A 16,948-nucleotide genomic window follows, 5' to 3' on the forward strand; every position below is an offset into this window, starting at 1 on the left:
GTCGTGCAACTATGATTTCCTAAGTTTGATCCGTGGCTTGTGTCGAGCCAGTAGCTCTTAGCTGGGGGTGTTGCTAAGGATGGTAAACTTAGCCCCTGGGCTAGAGAGCAGTGAATTATCACTGATTGCTTCTGGATTCATCTCCGCTGATGTCTCCTCCAGACGTGACAATTCGAATGATCTTCGCAGCTTGCACCCTCCATAAACTTGAATTCGTCCAGATATCAACTGCCTGTATGCTAACTTACATGAGCCTGGTTAGGCCACCACTGTGCAGGCTTGACCCCCCCAAATGCTTTGAAATTTTCACCCTCGTGCTCAAACCCTTGTATGGCCTTATCCCTCCCACCTCTGTTCCTTCTTCCACCCAGAACCTTCTGGGAATCAATCTCGTGTTCTTCCAATTCTATCCCCTTGTGCATTCTCAATATCCTCCACCCCAACGTTGGTGGCCTCGCTCTAATTTTGAGCCAGATTTTGCAATGGACACACTCAAGTCTGGATCCCTTGGCCTTGAGGGGAAAAAATGGATACTGGGAGAGGAAGAGTTTGAAAAGAACAGCAGTTGACCAGCTTGCCATTTCTTATGGAATTCATATCTTTACAGATATTGGGCGTGATTCTCCGACCCCCCGCTGGGTCGGAGAATCGCTGGGGGTTGGCGTGAATCCCGCCCCCGCCGTCCTCCAAATTCTCTGGCCCCCAAAAATCGGCCCGGCGTGAATCGCGCCGCCTGCCTCGGAGAATGGCGGGGACCGGCGCGACTCAATGGGCCTCGGGGCTGTCTGAATTCTCCGGCCCGCCGAAGGCATGCCCGTTTTTTGCCAATCCCGCCGGCGTAAATTGGAGTAGGTCCCTTACTGGCGGGACCTGGCGGAGCGGGCGGTCTCCGGGGTTCTTGGGGGGGCGCGGGGGGATCTGGCCCCGGGGGGTGCACCCACGGTGGCCTGGCCCGTGATCGGGGCCCACCAATCCGCCAGCGGGCCTGTGCTGTGGGGGCACTCTATTGTTCCGCACTGGTGGCTGCAGCATTCCGTCATTGCCAATGCGGAAATGAAACCCTCTGCGCATGCATGGGGATGCCCCGTGCATGTGCCAACTTGTGCCAGTTGGCGGAGGCCCTTCGGCGCCGGTTGGCGTGGCGCCAAGCCCCTTTCCCGCTGGCCGGTTGGGTGCAAACCACTCCGGGTTGGGCCTAGCCCCTGAAGGTGCGGAGGATTCCGCACCTTTGGGGCGGCCCAATGCTGGAGTGGTTCACCCCACTCCGTCCCGCCGGAGTTGGTCGCCCCGCTGATTGTGGCAGAATCCCGCCCATTGCCTCTGAAACAAGTAGTGCCGTATTTTAAATTGATCAAAACTAAAATCTCAGCATTTATGTCATCTCTGGTGTGCCCGAGGTGGTTTGTAAGTTGACATGTGCTTCACATTTGTGAAATTATCTGTAAATTGATAAGGTGTTGAGATGGTTGTAATTTATTGATAATTATACCCTGGATACCATGACAGAGATTGCAGCATGCTTTTATTTGTTCTTGGAATGTGGGCTACGTTAACATTTATTGTTCATTCCTCGGGGCCTAGAGTCAACCACATTGTATATGACTGGAGTCATGTCAGGCCAGGGCAATTAAAAGGTGGTAAATCCTCCCCACAGAAGAACATTAGTGAACCAAAGTTTTAATGACACTTGACAGTTTTTATGACTGTTTTATCTGGTACAAGTTCAGCTTCATAACTTCCTCTGGTGGGATTTGAACTTGTGACCTTGAGTTTCTAACCCAGTACCATACTCACTGTTTGATTTTTATCTGATTTACGTTCTTATGAAACACCTTACCATAGAATAATGCAGCACAGCAGAAAGCCGTGCTGACACTTTGAAAGTTATCCAATTAGCCCAGAGTTCTGATGAAAGGTCATTGACCAGAAACCTTGGGTTGGATTTAATGGATACCTCATCCGCTGGCTGGAGAGTTAATTAAATGCCAGCCAGACACTTGACAAGCCAATGGTGGACCATCTCCCGGGATCAAGGACCTCAGGGGCACAAATGTCACCAGCCAAGAGCTGCTGGAAGTTCAATTGAAAGACAGCGATACTGAGGAAGCAGTGGCTGCTGTCAGTACAACTCTAACCTGATGCCTAGGATCCTGGATGGGCCAGGAACATGGGGTGTATGCTGGCTGGAGGGGTTTTGAGTGTGAGTGGGGGTAAGAGGGGATCAACAGCAAGCGCACAGGGTGGCTCTCAGCAGGCGCTTCTTGTCCTTTCATAGTTCTGAGTCCCTCAATGATGCACTGCGTGTCTTGAGATGAAGGAACCCCCCCCCCCCCCGACCCCACCAAAGCTGGCAAACAATTCTGAGTGGGTTTCCTTGTTGTGTTCCCCGCATCATAAGCTCCCTGCTCGTCACTGGATTAATACCAGTGGCGTGGGGTGAGGTCCTTAAATGGGCATTAATTCCCCACTGGCTTTCTGTCTCATTGAAGAAGATCCAGGAGGGAGAGGTTGAATGCCCCTTACACCTGACGCTTTACATTACACAGCTATTCTGGGTATGTGTTTGTGGCGGTGTTCCTGGACAACTGGACAGTTTTGCCCAACTCACCCATGAATGGTATAGTAATGCAAATGGTAAGTTTCCAATGAGATTCCCCCACAGGCTTCATTTTGGGCCATCAAAGATCCCAAAAGGGAAAGTTTAAACAAAGTTCCCCAGGAAGACTGTTTAAAAAGGTGCAGTGGTGATATCCTCCAGTCCGACCTGGGCTTTGGGTGTCTCCCTTTACAGCGTTAACAAGAGACAGACCACAAATATGCTAATCATGCTGTCCTCACAAATTGAAACTGGGGAAGCAGCAGTGCAAAGGGCAAGTTCATTCCCTTGAAAGGGGAAGTAATATTTCCACCTGACTTCTGTTCTCGGCTATCTTCAAAAATTATTGATTTCTTTGTCAATTGTCTGCCTGTGCTCTATAGAGCGGTTAACTCTCCTTTTGAGGGCAGCACTGCTGCCTCATGGCGCCGAGGTCCCAAGTTCGATCCTGGCCCTGGGTCACTGTCCTTGTGGAGATTGCACATTCTCCCCGTGTCTGCGTGGGTTTCACACCCACAACCAAAGATGTGCAGGGTAAGTGGATTGGCCATGCTAAATTGCCCCTTAATTGGAAAAAATTAATTGGGCAATCTAAATTTTTTTTAAAAACTCTTCTTTTGATACCTTTAGACTTGACTATTCCAATACACTCCTGACTGGAATCCCACATTCTATCCTCTGTAAACCTGAGGTCATCCAAAATCCTGCTGGCTGTGTCGTAATTTGCACCACATCACATTTCCCATCACCTCTAGCTGTGCTCACTGAACTATATGCAAAATTCTGCTTCCTGTGCCTTTACTTAGATCAAGTCTTGTTTCCCTATCACCCCTAACTGCACTCGCTCTGGACCACATTAGTACTTGATCGTCTTCATTTGAAAATTCCTCATCTTTGTTTTAAATCCCTCATGGCTTTACCCCTCCCAATCTCTAGAATTAAGATGACACAGAAGTCTGAGAACATGCACGAACAGACCCAGAAACAGCTTCTTTCCTGCTGTTCCCGAATCCTAAATGACCCTCTTATGGACTGACCTTATTAACACTACACCCCTGTATGCTTCATCCGATGCCGGTGCTTATGTAGTTCATTGTATACCTTGTGTTGCCCTATTATGTATTTTCTTTATTCCCTTTTCTTCCCATGTACTTAATGATCTGTCGAGCTGCTCGCAGAAAAACACTTTTCACTGTACCTCGGTACACGTGACAATAAACAAAATCCAATCCAATCCAAGAATCTCCTCTACCCCACATACTTTCGAGGTATCTGCACTCCTCTGATTCTGGCATCTTGAGTATCCCCAATTTTAACCGTTCCACCACTTCGGTTGCCGAGGCTCTAAGTTCTGGAATATACCCCCACTGGAGGGAGGCGAATGTTGTTCCCCACTGCCTGTCTACCTTGCTTTCAACTAAGACACTCTTCTGGTCTTCTGACCTAATATCTCCTTGTGTGGCTTGCAGTCACATTTTGTATTATAATACCCCGGTGAAGTGCTTTGGAATGTTTTATTATGTTAAGGGTGTGAAATACAAATAATTTTTAAAAAATAAATCTTTCATATTGGGTTTTTGAACAGTTTTGTACACAGAATAAAATATATATATATAATATATATATATAGAGAAGAAAACTAAACTAATGAAAAAAACTGGAAAGATATTGTGCACTAGTTCAACAACAGCAACTCTGTACAATTAGCAATATTGTAAATACATATGTAGGGATCTGTTGTTTGGGGGGGGGGGGGGGGGGGGAAACTGGGGAGATGCATAAACATTTGGGTGCCGGAGAAGCAATTACAGTAGTTATGTCCAATACAGAGAGGGCAATACCAGCATAGATCTGGTGCTGGTGTTGCCACTTGCTTCTCCCGGACGGTTTTCGCTACCGTTGTCATCTCGCGTTCACCTCTTCTTCAGCCGTTCGTCCCGTCTTTCGCCCGTGTTTCCCTTGCTCTCTGTTCCTGTGTTTGCCAAGTTTGTTATCTTGTGCTCTCCTTCCGGCTATCGTTCCCTTGCCCCCCCCCCAAAAAAATTAATTGTCGATGTTGTTTTTTTCTCTTTGGGGTGCATTAGCAGATGGACAACGGTCCTGTCTTCATACTCTGCTCCAACCCTGAGGTATTTCTCTTGGTGCGAGTTCATTAGTGATGTGTGGTAGGGTCCCTGTGAGATTCCCATGAGCGAGAGGGAGAACCTGCCAATGCCTGACCACAATAGGTTAGTGCTTTTGTGGCACCAGCAGTGGTGGTCAGGCATTAAAGAGGACAAAAGAGCCCCAACAATTAAAGAAAACTGAATAGTCTCAGCAGCGACTAATGCCTCATGCAGACACATGAGGCAATACTGGGGAGTGAGTTCCTGACCTTGGCTCATTATTGCCACGACCTGGCATTTCTTAGTGAGAAAGTAAGTTATTTAGGGAGGTTGCAATATGGCTTCACAGCAACATCCTTGAGTGTTCAAGATGATTCTGTGAACGCCTGCAAGATTTTGAACGTGACTGTAGTTCGTAGAATTAGAAGCATCTCTTGATTAAGGGAGCACTTGCCCATTTTTTTGTGTGAGAGAGAGATGTGCAATAAAGCTAGCCAAAGTAACTCAGCTGATGGATTTGTCTGCCTAACCCTTCATGAACTGGTTCAAAGCTGTTGTGTTATTCAGGTTGACGTCAATAGCTCACTGTCACAGTTTGCATCCATAAATTAAACTATGAGTAACCCGGCTGCAAGCAGTTGTTATCATGTTGGAATTAACCAATTGCAAATAGAGAGATTTAAAGTGTCACCAGTAGTAATAGAATTGTAGATACAAGGAAGGACATAAGGCGGCCATTTCGGCTCATTAAGTCTACAAAGATGTTTTCCTTCACATGAACCACTAATCCTGTCCTTCTACTCAATTACTCACTCTACCCTTTGAATATTTCTTATTTTCAAGTGGCTATCTAATTTCTTGCTCGAAACAATTTACACACTCTTCTTTGACAAAGATTTATTTTAACCGCTGTGCAAAATAGCTCCTTGAATTCATTTTGTGACGTTAAAATTTTTTTGTACCGTTTCATTAAGCATTGAAAATACTGTTTACTCTATTATTACCCTTCGTTACCCTTTAACCTATGCAGTTGAAAAGAAATTCCCATTGCTCATGTCTTTTGTCAGAACTGTAGCACTCCATCCCTTGCAATGGATATACTTCTCCATTGCTTTTATAACCTTATGAGAATGAACTGTTGAAGGTGGCTTCTTTCAATTCAAACGTTAAACTGAGGCCTCAACTGCCCTTTCAGGTGGACGTAAAAGGTCACATGACATAATTTTCCCCGGTGTACGGGCCAATGTGTATTCTTCAACTAGCATGACCAAAACTGATTAACTGGTCATCATCACACTGCTGTCTGTAGAATCTTGCTGTCTGCAAATTGACTGCTGCCTTTCCTGCATGACAACAGTGACTGCACTTCACAGTTCTTCATTTGCTATGAACTAGTTTGCAACATCCGGAGGTCATAAATTGCAAGTCTTATATATTGTCTTCTTGACTTGTTCAACACCATTTTTTTTTTAAATTTAGAGTACCCAATTCATTTTTTTCAAATTAAGGGGAGGTTTTAGCATCCACCTACCCTGCACATCTTTGGGTTATGGGAGCGAAACCCACACAAACACGGAGAGAATGTGCAAACTCCACACGGACAGTGACCCAGTGCCGGGATCGAATCTGGAACCTCGGTGCCGTGAGGCAGCAGTGCTAACCACTGTGCTGCCCGTTCTAACACCTTTTAATGTTATTTACATTTATGCACCAAAGCTGCTTGATGTCCCTGATTTGCCTACCCTACTGCTCTTTCACAGATCTCTCCACAAATTGGCATTCCGTGCATTTTGGTGTCAAATTAGTTCAACTTTCAGAATTCTTCAACTCAGATTATTTATTTGTTGAATAAATAAGAGTGGCCAATGTCCCATGAGGAAACATCACACCATTCTTTACAATCTGAGAAGCTTTTATCATCTCTACTTTTTGCTTTCTGCTGCCCAACCATCTCTCAATTCATGGGTTATTAACTATACCATGAGTACACAGTGTATTATTGGCTTTTTTATTATATTTCCAGCAAATGTAATATGTAGCAGGGAGGTCAGAGAAGTGGTGGTAGAATATATAGAATTCCTACAGTGCAGGAGGCCATTTAGCTCATGGAGTCAACACTGACCATCTGAAAGAGCACCCTATCTAGGCCCAATCCACCTAATCTTCTTTGGACTGTGGGAATAAACCGGAGCACCAGGAGGAAACCCACGCAGATATAGGGAGAATGTGCAAACTCCACGCAGACAGTCGCCCAAAGCCGGAATGGAACCTGGGTACCTGACACTGTGAGGCAGTAGTGCTAACCGCTGTGCTACTGCGCCGCCCTAATCATCCAGAGGCCCAGGCTAATGTTCTGGGGCCATGGGTTCAAATGCCACCATGGCAGCTGGTAGAATTTAAATTCAATTCACAAAGTCTAGCCTCAGTAATATAAAAGCAAATTACTGCGGATGCTGGAATCTGAAACAAAAACAGAAAATACTGTCTCTCTGCACAGATGATTTCAGACCTGCTGAGATTGTCCAGTATTTTCTGATCTAGTCTCAGTAATGGTGATTAAAACAACTTATCATCAACTGTTACAAAAACCCATCTGGTTCACTAATGCCCTGGAGTGAAGAAAACCTGCCATCCTAACCTGGTCTGCCCTACATGCAACTCCAGACCCACAGCAATGTGGTTCCTTAACTGCCCTCTGCAATGGCCTAGCAAGCTCAAAGGCAATTGGGGATGGGCCACAAATGCTTACCAGCGATGCCCCATTCCATGAAATTATTATTTTTTTAAAGTCTGGCTCTTCTTTACCTTCTTCCTTTCTGGCCATCTCCTCTTCCTTTGAGCTCCACCACAGTAAATCAACACCTGGGGCCAGATTTGCATGGTCCCAATCTGCACCAAATGGATGCAGGTCTGAACAAAATGGCTGCCGAGTGGGGCTGCTGGAGATCCTGCCTCTGTTCTCGTGCTTGACTGTATTCATGGGGGTTGGGGAGATAGTGATCCTCTGAACTCTCCCTTTGCTCTGGACCTTCTGACCCTTTCCGATGCAGTGTGAAGATGACAGCATTGAGAGCCCGCCCCTTTTAAAAATTTTCGTGGAGGTGACCGGATCTTAGTAGGATTTTACATAAGCAGCACAAAGGGCATGAACTATGGATTGGAAGTGGAAAGAGTTTAAAAGGGAGATAAAATGGTTTCTGCCTCCTTTATTGTTAATCAGTAAATGCTGTAGGATGAGTCGGATCGATGTTCGTTAAGGTAAGTTATGACAATGCTGTAATTGGAAGATGTAATTACCCCTAAAAAATGTGTGCTAAATTATTACTTCGGCCAACTGGCAAGCTGTCAAAAAAAGGTTCCATCTAAGATGAAAGGTGGAATACATTTACACTATTAAAAAGGGTAGTCCAGTGTGATAATAAAGTTTGAAATTTTCTTCTTTTCCCATTGCTTTTATGTGATCAGTCTAGATATCTGTTGCGATAGCCTATTCAAAGTCTGTTTTGTTACCCAGGGGGGATTACGGGCTATTCCAGAGCTTCCAACTGTTATAATAGGGCTGGTGAGTTCTGTTCATAAAGTGAATAATGGGTGAGGAGCTAGGGTGATGGAAGGTTTAAAATGGTCAGAAGGTTCAACTGTAAATTGGTGAACCACTGAATATGCAGACGCACCAGGGATGCTTTTCGAGAATGGAAACTGACCTTTTGACCTGCCGCCTTTCCAGCAACCCGCCCACTTTTAGGCCACTTTGGGCTTGGACACCCAGAAAATCTTCCTCCTGGCAGTCTCGAGACAGAGGTGGGACCTTGACAGCGGGAATAATTCTGTCTCCCAATTCCTACCTCCGACATGAAAATTCAGCCCCTGGAATCAAACCTGCTTTCTTGTACATGCATAATAGCTCAATAGAAGCCAATGCACTAATGTGGTGACGCAACAGCTAATATTTAGAAAGATTGATCTCCTATTTCAGACATGAGAGATGCCCTTTTTTTTGGGGCTCTTGCTTCTGCAAGAGATGTTCTGCCAAGTAGAAAACATAAATAGGATGGGATTGCAGGCTTACAAATAGTCTGTTTTCTTTATTAGTAAGAATTTAGTGGGCGGCGCAGTGGTTAGCGTTGCTGCCTCACCGCGCCGAGGACCCGGGTTCGATCCCGACCCTGGGTCACTGTCCATGTGGAGTTTGCATATTCTCCCCGTGTCTGCGTAGGTCTCACCCCCACAACCCAAAAATGTGCAGGGTAGGTAAATTGGCCACACTAAATTGCCTCTTAATTGGGGAAAAAAACAACTGGGTACTCTAAATTTATAAAAAAAACAATTGATCAATTTAGTAACAATGGCAAAGTCCTTATCAGAATGTTACCTGCTCATATGAAATGAAAAATGAAAATCGCTTATTGTCACGAGTAGGCTTCAATGAAGTTACTGTGAAAAGCCCCTAGTCGCCACATTCCGGCGCCTGTCCGGGGAGGCTGGTACGGGAATCGAACCGTGCTGCTGGCCTGCTTGGTCTGCTTTAAAAGCCAGCGATTTAGCCTGGTGAGCTAAACCAGCCTCTGGTTATCTACTGCAAAGTTACCTTATTCCCATCAGCTAAATCCATTCAGTTCTTTGGTTTTGTAATTGTTATCAGTTCTTTGATTGGTCCAGCAAATGTCAAAGTAGGAATACGATTGGAAGAAGTGTGAAAGTTCAGATTTCCTTGCTGCAGTTGGCAGCTCTACTATTCTCCCGAGTCCTTACCTGTCTAATGGTGGATTGCCTGGCTGGCAGATTGCAGAGAAAATCTATCTTTTCCTCTTGGGCCCAGTCTATTGTAAACCCACTAACACTCCTGGTTTACATAAGATGCCCTCTGCCATAAGTGTCTTAAATGCCATGCCATCCTGCAAGTTCATAAATAGAATTATAATCCTTATTTCAGGAGCATGAGAGGTTTTGCAAAGATACTTGACATACTTGTATTAACATGTGGAAAAAATTTACATGTATATTTCATTGGCTATAAAAATGCCTCACCCAGATAGAAAGGTTACCCGGAACTCTCACTTCAGAAATGATTTGCCTGCTGAACGCAGTTTGTTGAAGTGTTAAAATCCTGTGGAAAGATTTTGCTTTGCCCTTCAGCACCGAGGGCAAATTCCCTCTTCCTATTGTGTTCCCTTACCAGCAACATAAGGTTTGTGAGACATTTGTCTCCATTTCAGTTGTTGTGGAATATCAGGGCACTGTTTTAATAGATTGCAAAACTATATAATATGCCGAAAATGTGAAATTAAAACAAATTGTCAGGTCTGGCAACATTCTAAATGAGAAAAATACAGGTTAATGCAACGGCTTTTTGCAATTCATTTTAAATGAAGTGCCTGATCAGACACCCTGATACTCGGCATGGGCCACATTCTGCAAAAGGGGCACAAATTGATGTTTTGCCTGTGTTTTTTTTAGTATAAGCGAGGCGTAATGCACACCAGTTTCTCAGAAGGAAGCTATTTGGCCCATCATGTCTGCATGTATTCTCTGGGCGCAAGGTACTGCACCTAATCGTCCCTGGTGATATGCCTACCTCATACTTGTCGTGACTGTTTTAGGCATCCCTGAAAGCGGGTTGACACCACAGGTCTGTGCTGTCAGCGATTTCAGGAACATATTGCATTGGCCAGAACCTGGCCTTCACATACCCTGTTGCAAATAATTATTTTGGTGAATGTCATGGAAACCTAGAATAACACAGCAAAGAAGGAGGTCATCAGGTCTATCGTGCCCGTGCCAGATAAAACCAGATGTCATGTATTTTTTCCTGTTAATCATGAAGCAAAAAAGTGTTTCGTGATTAATCAGATTGCACAACTTTTAATTTCCTGGGGAGCCATTCCCCAATCCCCTTAAACGCCCACACCAGTGGTTTGCGATTGAGGGTACGGCAACGTTTGTTAAAAACGTGCACTTTTCCAAATTTTACTGAATCTGGCCTTGCCCATTTCTCCCCATTATCTTTGTTGCCGCTGCAATTTTCAGAATCTGCTAGACAGCCATTTTAAACACAACCCTAAACCTCTCTCAACCTACCCAGAGTGCAAGCTGTTAGGACAACACATTGGGCCTGATTCTCCAGAACGATTTCTGTGGGAGTGAGCAGGGACTGCAGCAAGCTACCCAGCGCTCGGCCCGGCGAGGCCGGTAACGCAATACAATGCTAATTGGTCCACTTAACAAGGCCCCACGGGCTTCATGCCGCAAATGAAGGCTCGGCAGCCGATTCGCTGGGACCCCGCTCGCCATAACACCCCCACCCCCCTCCCGCTATCAAGGTTGAGAAGCATTTAAATAGCACTTGCTCAGCCAACCCCACTCAACTCGCAGCCGTGGCACCGAAATGACAGGTCCTATGGTTTGGAGACATGGACCTGGCGGTAGAAGCAAGGAGGGATCTCCTGTTCCCCCAAGGGTGCCAGAGGGTGAGCCACAGGGCAGCCAGTGCCACCAGGGATGAAGTGGCAGCAGCTGTTCGCTCGTGAAGTATAACCAGGAGGACTAGCCTCTAGTGTTGCAAGAAGGTCAACGACATATTAAATTACAGATAATTTCGAGTACCCACTTATTTTTTTCCAATTAAGGGGCAAGTTAGTGTGGGTAATCCACCTAACCGGCACATTTCTTTGTTGTAGGTGTAAAACCCCCGCAGACACAAGGAGCATGTACAAACACCACACAGACAGTGACCAGGGGCTGGGATCAAACCCGGGTCCTCAGCGCGGTTGGCAGCAGTGTTAACCCCTGCGCCACCGTGCCACTCTTTCTGGGGACCATTGTGGTGAGTACCTCACATCGCTGATGCCCATCAGCTGGAGGCAGGAATGCCCAGGTGAGACAGCAATGGGAGGTCTGCTGGATCCCAGGTCCCAGCCAGATGCTGAGTCAATTGAACATGCTATCCCGGAGCTGATGGAGAAATTAGGGAGTGGCTGGAATATTCAGAGGCGGTGTCAGCAACACTCCCGCTGGTCCATAGCCGACTGGAGGAGTTGCAGAGGCTATGGGCGCAGGAGACGTCGCTGGCAAGGCGGGGCATCGAGGTCAACACTGCTATGTTGGTGACCGCAGTGGAGAGCCTGGTGACTGATGATGGCAGCATTAGTGGAGGTGTCTAAGGCGTGGTGCAGTCAGTGACGGCCAAGACTGAGGGCCTCGGCAGAATGTCCACTCGCTAGAGAGACGTGACCCAGTACTGGGCTGACCCTGATGAGGTGCTGCGGGACATGTCCCACTCAAGATGGGAATCACCGGAGCACTGTGGAGCTTGTCCCAGTGGGCATTGCCCAGCTACTGCAGAGCATGTCCCAGTTACTGAGGAGCATCGCCGAGGCCGTCAACGTGATGGTGCAGGCATCGGGGAGCCATCAGGGCTGGCAGAGCCAGATGATGCCGGGGCATCCGGGCTCAGTCCAGTTGCCCCCTCCGTCCAGAGGTGAACTCCAGGGCCCTATGGGCACCGAGTGGGAGGTGCGGGTGTTGGATGGCAACCCGGAAACTAGTGGCGGTGGCCACCAGCTCCGCTGAGTTCCAACCCTCTGATGAAGCCACGTCTCGAGGTCAGCACTTGGAACACGGCGGCACGACTGTGCAAGTGTCGCCGTCAAATGCGCTGAAACCATCCGGCCACAGAGCCTCATGAGGGTGCCCGCCAGGGGCATCCAAGGCCACGGCATGAGGCAAGCAACTTCATGCCTCCACCTCTGATGTGCATCCTGGGGATGCACCTAGACGTAGCGGTAGAGCAAGGAAGGCCAAGCCTTCGAGGATCACTGAGAGGCCACGGGTGGGGTGGGAGCGGAATAGGTGGGGGACTGGAGTGGAGTGTGCTTGGGGGAGGAGGGGGTGTTGGGGGACATTGGTGGGGGGAGGGTGTGGATAGTGGGGCAACACTATCGGCAGAATGGGGCAGTGATGTATACTTGTACGGGGAACATTAAAATACTTCAATACAATCAGCATGATGCCTCTCGCTCTTTGTTCTGTGGTGCGGGCCGACCGCCAATCCATGCCACATCCCCCCCAGACATCCCCCCCCCCCACCCGGGGCTGGAGCCCATCCCACTGGGTGATCGAAGGTAGGCCGATGCGTCTCTGTTGCTGCCTCCAGCCGTGTTCAAGCACAGTGTCTATGCATCAAGGCGTGATTGGGATGCTAGGCAATGAGCCCATTTGCTACATGACCCACACACCCACCGGGATCTATTTGAGATGTGTGAAGTGCTCACTTAACCCTGATTGCTAAGTCCCATTAGGGATAGCCTTCAGTCGCATGGCCAGAGGTATCCGCCGTCAGTGGGAGTTATGGGTGACTGTTGGAAAAAGAGGCAGGGACAGAGGTGCCCCAGACTGTGTCCAGAGGTTGGCATGGAGGACCCGCGCAGAGTCGACCCACCCCGCACCCATATCCCCCCTTAGCAGAACCACCTCCCAGCCCCGAAACCCCAGCCCCGCATGGCAGTTCACTCCCAACCAGGGCTGCAACTCCCCTCCCCTGAGCACAGGGCAGCATGCCCAGTGCCCCCAGGTTCCCTGCCTGTGAGCGAAATTACTACTCCCCTCCTCGGCTTTGCAGCAGCCCATCCGCCAAGTTCACGTATTTCAAACAGAGTACTAAGCGGAACCAGGGTGACCACTTGCTGGGGAGGCTGTTCGATATTGGGGTCACTCTCGTTAATTGTATGGAAATAGGCTTAAGTGGCGATAATTGATTTCTCGCCACGCTACAGTGGATCCTAGTTTCGCCTGCAGTAGCGGGCCGGTTGCATCTCAAACAGTTTGGCACCCAGCGTGGCTCTTGTTTTTGGCTTCTCCTGCTACTCATCGACCTCGTTGCGTTCGAGCAAGAGTCAAACGTAGCTGGAGAATCACGTCCATAGAGGCTGGAAAACGATATAGACAGGTTCAATACATGGGCAACAAGATGGCAGGTGAATATAATACAGGGAAGTGTGATGTTATCCACTTTGGTTGTAAGAATAGGAAAACAGAATATTTTTAAAAGCTGTGAAATATGCAATTATTGCTGTTCAGAGGTTTTGGGTGTGCTCGTACAAGAAGCACAAACCTAGCATGCAGTTACAGCCAGAAATTATGAAGGCAAATGGCATGTTGGGCCGAAATGTTCACCCCCCGGGACAGATTTGCTGCTTTGGGAATTTCCTGACTAGACTAGATGTCTCCGGCTAAGGGTTTAAGGGGATATTTAGGACTAAGGTAAGAAGTAATTTATTCAGTCAAAGATTTATGAATCTTTGGAATTCTCTACTCCAGAAGGTTGTGCGTACTTTATTGAACATATTTAAGGCTGAGATGGACAGATTTTGGTCACTCAGGAAATTAATCGAGCAACATGGGGAGCGGGTGGGGAAGTGAATTGAAGCAGAAGATCAGCCATGGTTGAATGATGGAAAAGGGTCGACAGGGGCAGCACGGTAGCATTGTGGATAGCACAATTGCTTCACAGCTCCAGGGTCCCAGGTTCGATTCCGGCTTGGGTCACTGCCTGTGCAAAGTCTGCACATCCTCCCAGTGTGTGCGTGGGTTTCCTCCGGGTGCTCTGGTTTCCTCCCACAGTCCAAAGATGTGCAGGTTAGGTGGATTGGCCATGATAAATTGCCCTCAGTGTCCAAAATTGCCCTTAGTGTTGGGTGGGGTTACTGGGTTATGGGGAAAGGGTGTTGACCTTGGGTCGGGTGCTCTTTCCAAGAGCCGGTGCAGACTCGATGGGCCGAATGGCCTCCTTCTTCACTGTAAATTCTATGATAATCTATGACAGGCCATATGGCCTATCCTGCCCCTAGTTCTTATGTTATTAGTGATGTCCCTCCCCTTCACTTTGGTGTTATTTCCTCTCTAAGCTTTCTCACACAATTCCGTTGCTCTGTTCCCCTCTAACTCAGAAAAGCCTCAATCTCTTCAGATCCTCTCCAGTTTATGGGTGTGCTCTGTAACCTCCATTTCAGGTCACAAGGTTCTCAATACACTTAGACCCTCATCAATTCACAAGGTCGAAAGTCAACTGAAGGATCCAAGCTTGAACTTAAAGCAAAAGGCCAATCTAAAGCCTGCTGTTGTCAGCTGCCCATTGATTTTGGATAACATCTACTCAGGTATGCGAGTATCCTCGATGGATCTTCACATGACACACCAGGTTGATTCTGGACCGCTGATCTTCAGACCAATGGGGTTAAACATCCCACGAGGTTGTGGGATCCAGAGTACAGAAATTGGTACAGTTTCTTCTCCGCTGTTGTTTTGCTTCATCATTAAGACACTGTGACTCCATACATGATTGCAGCTTGAATGACGTTGCCTCCATTTTGAACGATTGGGAGTAGGCTTCACCTTGCCATTAATGTCAATGCCGCTGCCCTTCATGGGGAACTTTAATGTCTTTAAATAATTTTTTCCCCCTTCTTATGCCATTTGAGAATTGAGAAAGCAGGGTCTGGCAGGGGAGACACTCATTCAGCCACATCAGTCTATCGTAGTTAATTTTGCAGATGTATGTGGGTGTGCAAAATATCAGAATTGTTTAGCCATCTAGTCGAAATGTTGTTTTCTGGTGTACAGAACGGGATGTTTGGGGAGATAATAGGGTCGTATATTGTAAATTTTTCTGGGGCATTTTATTGCCTGTATATTTGGGAGTTGCCAGTTGATCATTTTCGTCAAATGAATATTTCTTAATCAGGAACTCAATGGATCATTTTTTATAGTAGCATGGTAGCACAGTGGTTAGCACAGTTGCTTACAGCTCCAGGGTCCTAGGTTCGATTCCCGTCTTGAGTAACTCTGTGCGGAGTCTGCACGTTCTCCCCGTGTCTGCATGGGTTTCCTCCGGGAGCTCCGGTTTCCGCCCACAGTCCAAAGATGTGCAGGTTAGGTGGATTGGCCATGATAAATTGCCCTTGGTGTCCAAAAAGAAATGTAAAGTGGGGTTACAGGGATAGGGTGGAGGCATGGACTTGTAGGGTGCTCTTTCCAAGGGCCGGTGCAGACTTGATACGCCGAGTGCCTTCCTTCTGCACTGTAAATTCTATGATTCTATGAATAGACATTTCTGGTTTATGACTCTTTGGTGATGGGGCATTACAACCAAAACTACATTGTTTATTACGGACATGCACCAGATGCAAAAAGTTTTATTTTATGTCGCAGTTAACGTTTTGGAGTTTTATCCTTGAATTTAAATTTGTATGTTGTATCTTCAGGAAATCTGGTACATTATCATATCAGGGACACTGTGATTTCTCCCATGGATCTGTGGGCTCTGATGAGAAGAATGTTTCTCATTATTGTGGTGTCCGGTCAGGGTTACACATGACAAAAGTTGAGCATTAACTCAAGGTACAGGAACCTTGTGTTGCAAAAAAGGCCTCCAGAAAGCAGTATTATACAATAATACTGCTTTCTGTAGCTGCAACAGTTTAACAGTTACTCAATACTTACATAAAACATGCCAATTTACATTTCCATTTCAGGTCTGGTTTCAGTTATGTATTGCTGAAATCTCCATATAGTAAAGACGTGTTGAGACATTTGGATGTATACTGTGCCTGATCAGAGCTTTCAGGAAGCTTTCAATAGCTCTCAACATGCAGTTAATAACATTACTATTCAGTAGGCAAGTCTAAGCAGTTATGCACCAGGCAAGATCCCGTAAACATCAATAAGGGGAAGGTGAATGAGCATTCTGCTGTTTTTGGCGGGTTTTATTCCAGTGAAGTATACCCATGCATATATTCCTCCTCCTTCTAGTACCATGCCCTCAGAGGGCATTGGCAACAACAATAGATCAGTCCATGATCATGCTTGGCAGTAGTTTGCCAATGCCTTCTGCAGTATGGATGACCAGGAAACTCTCCCACTCTGCCACCTAACATCTGGTGTATTGGAAGATTTCACAGGCTGATAACCAACTTGCTTGGCCACATTATGAATGGACCTTTTGTGGCCATCAAGTGCTGAAGTGGGACTTGAAGCCAGTGCTTCTGTTCTAGAGGTAGGAATGCTACCACTGCGCCACATGACTCCGCCTTTACATATATTAGAGTAGCGTAATGCATATTTATCGCTGGGTAAATTTCAAACACTATCCGCATTCCTACTAGTAGTCCTCAACAAAGAAATGGTAGTTGTCATGCTGTACAGTGTACCCACCCATTTAAATTTGAGGCCTGAATGTTTGACTTCCTGTCAA

General features: G+C 46.8%; 1 protein-coding gene across 5 annotated transcripts in view; it reads left to right on the forward strand.

Annotated features, from left to right (window-relative positions):
* Window positions 1–16,948, forward strand: part of znf532 (zinc finger protein 532) — a 212,832-nt gene that overhangs the window by 76,600 nt on the left and 119,284 nt on the right. The window lies entirely within an intron of this gene.

The sequence above is a fragment of the Scyliorhinus canicula genome, chromosome 3 (assembly GCF_902713615.1).
Source record: "Scyliorhinus canicula chromosome 3, sScyCan1.1, whole genome shotgun sequence".
Classification (NCBI taxonomy): domain Eukaryota; kingdom Metazoa; phylum Chordata; class Chondrichthyes; order Carcharhiniformes; family Scyliorhinidae; genus Scyliorhinus; species Scyliorhinus canicula.